The following is a 6,000-nucleotide window of genomic DNA, read 5'->3' as shown; positions in this document are numbered from 1 at the left end:
CGGCGGCCCGGGAGCGGCGGCGGCGGCCCCGGGGAGGCGGTAACGGCAGCGGCGGCCGGAGCCAGGCGGGGGCAGGCGGGTCCCCGCCGGGACTCAGGAGCTCCGCTCGGCGGTGGGTGAATGCGCGCTCGACGGCGGCAGCCCCGGGCCGGGGTGTGTCGGAGGGTGGAGGGGAACGGGGGTGTGAGTGACGTGTCCGGGGAGCGGGGCAGCCGCCGGAGCCCCGCCGAAGCGGAGCGGGCCGGGCGGCGGCCTCAGGGCTCTTGGCGGCGGCGCCGGTCGCGGCGGAGGAGGTGGGTGTTCCCTCCGCGGCTGGGGCCGGCGGGGAGCGCCGGGGTCCCGCTCCGGCGTTAGTCACGGAAAGTTTCGTCCTCCGAGGCTGGGCTCGGTGACTCGTGTGGAGACACCTCTCCTCGCCCGGGAACTGCCGCCCCCCCGCTTCCCGCCGCCGTCCCCGGGGCGCCGGGGGTGCCTTGCTGGGGCTGCGGGGGCCCGCGGGTGGCAGCTGGGGATCTCGGCCCGCTCGGTGGAGGAGAGGAAAACCCGGTGTTTTAAAATGTATTATTAAATTGGTTCTGCCGGTGTAACGCGGCTTGGCGAGTCACTGAAGCGAGGGTGCAAGAGGTCGTTAATAAACGCATTTACTCCTCTTCCAAACTCCTAGCTCTTGATCTTTGGTGAAGTTTCTTCCCCAGGGCTCTCGCTGGGGTTTTTGCTCGGGTGTGTGCCTCTTCATGGTGTCCGGCGTCGGGAGCTGCCCGGCCTCAGCTGCCCTCTCCTTTTCATCAGGTACGGACAAAGCTATTGGAAATCCGAACTCCCAGGGGAACTTGAGTTTCTTTCCTTCCCCCTTCTTAAAAACTGTGTTCAACACCAGCTTTGGAGTTGGCATCTGCCGTTAAATTGGCTTTCTTGAAACAGAGGAAAAATGCTTCAGTACAATAACAACTGTCCATTACTTTTTTTCTATTTTCAAAGGAGGTTTTAAAATTGCCGTGGTTTCTTTGTAATTAACACTGTAACTGTTGGAGGAGTTACACAGTTGCTTGTGGTGATACCAGACTTTTGAAAGATGCCCTGTTCTAACAGGGTAAAGGTACGGATAGCTTTAAAAGATTGGCCAGTCATTCACCTGGGTGAGTGAGTGAGGTTTGTCGGTAGGCTTGGAAAGGTTCTTGGAAAGACAGCTACTAATAATTTGCCCCTAGCAAAGGCTTATTTTAAAGGCCTTTAGGTGGTGCTTGTATTTTTGACCAGAAAGATTTTATCCATCCTAAATTCTGTCCTCTTTCATTTAAATACTTGTTCAATCCTCCTGAGATCATGGCTTTTTAATTGCAATGTAAAAAGTATGTTCTTTTTTTTTTTTTTTTCAGTTGTGCAATTTAACTGTTACCATGAAAAGGTATAGGATTTTTTTGCATGAGTCAGAAAATAAGAAAGATTGATTGTTTGAAAACTGTCTCATGCTGAATAAATACAGTGAGGTTGTATCAACGTATGTTCATTTGTGACTATCATTATTGTAAAGAAAATAAATGTTTTCCCAAAGCTTTTACTCTGCTCAGTGAACCCCAGTGACCAATCTGTTCTGCAGTAGAAATGAAATATTACATTTTAAAAATTTTCTTTTGGCGCTCAGGAGATGCAGATTTGTTGCCTGAATGTGGGACGTGTTGGGCGCCTACAACTGCAAGCCCATTATTCAAGCAGGGGTTCTGACTGTTCAGCTGTTTTCTTCAGTGGGCCCTTCAGTTTTTTCACTTGGGTGATCTGTTTGATCTTGATAATCTGTCTGACTTGCTTTGTTTAATCCATCTTGTGGTGGTTTTTTTTTTCACCCTCAGGCTCAGTAGCCCATGAACTAGTTACATGTGTTTATCTGGTTATGAACAGTAGTTTTTTAGACACTACCTTGAAATCTGATATTTCTGAAGGCTTTACAGTGAGATTTCAAGACTTTTATAGTACAGTCTATGGATTTCTTAACTTACCTGTGGTGTTGAATGTGAGACATGACCTACTACATGAGTGGCAACAAGTGTCTTGTGATGGGACAGGCACCAGGTGCCCAGTGTGTGGTGCTTTCATGGCTGATGCCCGCAGGTGGATGTGGTGAGAGAAAGGACTCTGGAAGCAGATAGATGCTTGAGGAACGTGCTGTCCATCAGCTCCTGCTGAGTGCCAGGACCTGGCAGGATCCTTCAGAGTTCATACACCACAGGATATGGAGAAGACCCACAGTGCTGTGTGATGGGTGCGTGCAGGCTGGCATTGCACCTCTGAGACATTGAGACCAAATGTGCAAGTCTTGTGCTATTCACTTTGACAGGTCGGTGGTGAGCACACCAAAGTACTGGAGAGGCGGTTGCCCCCCTCCGTGCCCGTGCAGAAGCAGCTCTCTTCTGACCAGGAGCTATGGGTGCTCCCAGCAGATAGAATATGGCTTCACTCATCTGTAGACTGCGACAGTCCTTCCCGGAGTAGAATACTGTGAAACAAGCTTTAACGTTTATTGAGATTAACTTTAAAAATCCAAAATATTACAGAAATCATATTTACATTCTCATTTTTATTGTGATTGAAATCAAGGGTCTAGGTACCTCAGCATCTTGTGGGTCTTTTTTTCCTCTAGACTATTAACTTCCATAGAAATGTTCTGACTTACACTGGGTTGAAATACTAAGGCTAAACACTTACTCAAGTCATAGGCTGAATATAAAAGGTTCTGATTATCCTAAACCTAGTAGCTCTGTAGTGTGTCTTAAGTAAGGTACAGCTTTAGTTTTGAGTAGGCTGAATTTTTAATGTTAGACATCACAGCTTTTTTTAAATGCTTTTGGAATTTTTTAGCATTTTTCAGTCTACTTAAGTTACTCTTTTTTAACAGAGCTTTTCCTTCGTTTGTTTGTTTTCTTGGTTATAATTTTATATAAAAATATAAAGTATATTTTATATATAAAATCTTGTACTGATTTTTTTTTTTTTTTTTAAATTTTTGCCAGGACACTACTACTTACTGCGGGGTGGGTGGGAATGTCTTTTGTTTTGCTTTTCTTTAACAGTTGAGGGTATTTAGTCTCAGCGTTGATAAATTTGATATGAAGAAATCTCAACACTGGAGGGGTTCTGTTGGTTCTAAGCTGTTTAGGAGTCCTTACATAGTTTATAAACATTTGAAGGAAGACAACAACCTTGTCTAAAACCCGAAGGGCTATTGTCAAACTTCATAATTGTTAATGGAATTTAATGCAACTGGGAATAGTGCATTACTCATTTGTAAAACAGGAAGTCTATTAACTGCTTCTGTATACAGTAGAAATTATTTTTAGAATTTGTTGTAGAAAATTTATAAACTTTGGTATGTTTCTGAAGTAGCCAGGAAAGAAATTCTGCAATCCAGGAGGAGGAGTAGTAGTTTTGATTCAGTCTTTCAGATTAAAATTTATATATTGTGCAGAGCTGCAGTCAGTTTATTCATGCATCTGTAATACTACACTGCTTTCAATTCTGTATGTGATGGAGAAATGAGCAGTGTGTAGTACTTACTTTCTTCATCTTTACATATGCAGGATAGTAATTTTCTTTCTGCTTCTGTAAAGTGACTGCTGTTTCACTTTTTGCTTTTTCTTTAATTATGTCTTTCCATTTTACAGTTTTAGTTTAGAACTGTGGACTCACAGGGTCTTAGGGCCTCAAATTTAAAGGCATTTTTGAAACTCTTTCCATAAGTTCAGCTTACTGATGGCTTTTTGAGCTGCAAGTGCATGTCCATAGCATCCTTAGATGCTTCTTGTGGAATATCTAGTGTAGCAGTTGCCCCTTAGAGAAACTTCCTTTGGAGTTACAGTGTTAAATTAAACAGTTGTCAAATGAGTCTTACTTTTTGAACATTCTGTATGTTATAATGGGACAATAAATGGGGCTTCATTGATAGTGTTATGAATTAGTCTTTCATTTTGTGTATATTCTACAACACGTGAGGGAGGCATTTTTCATATCCAAGACCTTCTTTTGTTAAAATCAGCATTCATTGCAGATATTTTTTTTCACTCCTCTTCCTGTTTGTACAAAGTCTTTCTTGTTATTACATCTGTTGGTGGAAAATTAATATTGGTAAATCCATTTTTGAATCTAGGAATAGTTTAAAGAGTGGAAAAGCTACAAGCCTGGATGCTTGGAAGTTATCAGGGATTCATAAACTGAAGCTTGAGAATTAGGGAGACTGAAGGCACATTACGAGGGTGAGGTGTTCTTTATAATAAGGAGGGGTGGTACATGAACAAGATAAACCAAAATTCTCATTATGGACCCATACAACTACATCTTAATACTGTTTCTGTTTTCAAATACATCTCTCTCAGTAATGTCATTGTATGCATATGTGATTTGCAGAGAGCAAAATCTTGGGGCTCAATATGTGTCACATACCTGTGGAAGGAAACTGCTGCATTATTAGCATCTTTTGAGACTTAAATCACTTGGACATTTTCTTACAGTAGACAATCTGAGTTTTACTCGAACCGAAAACTTCAGGTTATTTTGAAACCAGGGACATGTAAAAGTACAATTTGTTTTTAAGGGAGTGATGACAGGTAATGATAAACAAGATTTGAAAATTATATTTTCAGATTGTGTTTTCAGATCAAAAACTTGACTTATATTTTATTCCGAGTTGCCTGAATCAGCAAGACTGTGGGAAGTGATGCATAACTGCACAACATTGATTCATGTCCTACATGTTCGCTGCTCAGTCAGGAAGCCTGAAGCTTAATGTCAAATGCGTGGGTGAAGCAGTTAACCAGAGCAAAATAAATTGTTCTACTTTCATGGTGCTGAATAGGGGCATTATCTTGGGAAAATCTGTTTCAGTGACTTACTGTACTGTACAATACTTGTTACTTGGGACTGAACCATGAATAAGAACTATTAGGATCCAGGCTCAAGGTCAAACATTCACTCTTGTTTCTGTTCTGTAATCTCTTTTCTTGAAATGCTTTCAAAAATATTACAGAAATCATTTGAGTATTTTTTTTATTCATTAGAGATACAGAATATATATCTTGGAAATTTCAAGAAAGGGGATGAACATTATTTCCTCATCTGTAAAAAGGGATCATAAGTTATTGGGAAGTAGATGGCAATATTTAGGTTTCCTGCTAGGACCACAGTGAGTCTTGAGCTTATGACTCTTGACTTTATATTTTTCACCTTTCTAAAGCATTCAGTGTCTCATCCTCAGTGTTCTTTTAGAATTTTATATGTCGTATTTAATATTGTTGCAAACCATGGACTGAGTAATTTGAGTCTTAAAAACTTCGAGTTTGAACTATAGAAGATGTAGAAGAAAGAGGACTACTTGATCATTTCCAAATCAAAGAAAGAGTGAAGATCACTGATGTTAGGACTAGATGCAGAATTTAAACTTCCACAGAAAACTACCTTCCATTGTACATTTTTTGAAGATGAGGGCTGTTTTGTGCAGGTGCTATTACTATTTTTCTTTCTTACTTTAATTGATTTAATGGCTGCCTTATCAAATTTCTGGTTTATTTGAATAATATGGTGTTATAACAAGAAATTCAGTGAAAATTGTGCTATTTTTCTAGAGCATGCATGATGACTCTGATTAGAAATATATTCCCATATTTTACTCCAAATAGTTATTTTAGAAACATAGAAATAAGAGTCTATATTTATATTCTTAATAACTTCATCAGGTGAAATAAATTTGTTCAACTGGACACTTTTGTAATGATCAGATGTAATGGATTGTTCTCGATGAAAAACACTATGGTTACTTTTCCAAGGACAGTAGTACCCAAAGAACTGAAAATGTTTCAGAAAAGTGTCTCTCTTAGGACTAGGTTTGCAGAAAGCAGTAGAAACTGAATCTTCAGTTCAGTGTATCATTTCGTTTGTATCATTGGAAAGAGCTTCTGATGGAAATTTTTATCAATTGTCATCAGTATCTTGAAAGACAGTCTATGCCTTGTAAAA

The 6,000-nt window shown here is 40.7% G+C and overlaps 1 protein-coding gene across 6 annotated transcripts in view; it reads left to right on the top strand.

Annotated features, from left to right (window-relative positions):
• The window catches only part of ARHGEF10 (Rho guanine nucleotide exchange factor 10), a 116,850-nt gene continuing 110,850 nt past the window's right edge, over window positions 1-6,000 (top strand). For 4 of the 6 annotated variants that reach the window (XM_074819943.1, XM_074819942.1, XM_074819940.1 and 1 more), the window contains exon 1: window positions 1-112. The gene's annotated coding sequence lies outside the window, so the exon portion shown is untranslated. Of the gene's footprint in view, window positions 113-278; window positions 294-683; window positions 790-6,000 lie in introns of those variants that run through there. The other 2 variants (XM_074819938.1, XM_074819939.1) reach the window with 2 other exon arrangements.

Source organism: Strix aluco, chromosome 3 (assembly GCF_031877795.1).
Source record: "Strix aluco isolate bStrAlu1 chromosome 3, bStrAlu1.hap1, whole genome shotgun sequence".
Taxonomy (NCBI): domain Eukaryota; kingdom Metazoa; phylum Chordata; class Aves; order Strigiformes; family Strigidae; genus Strix; species Strix aluco.
This window is presented reverse-complemented; position numbering and strand designations above follow the sequence as displayed.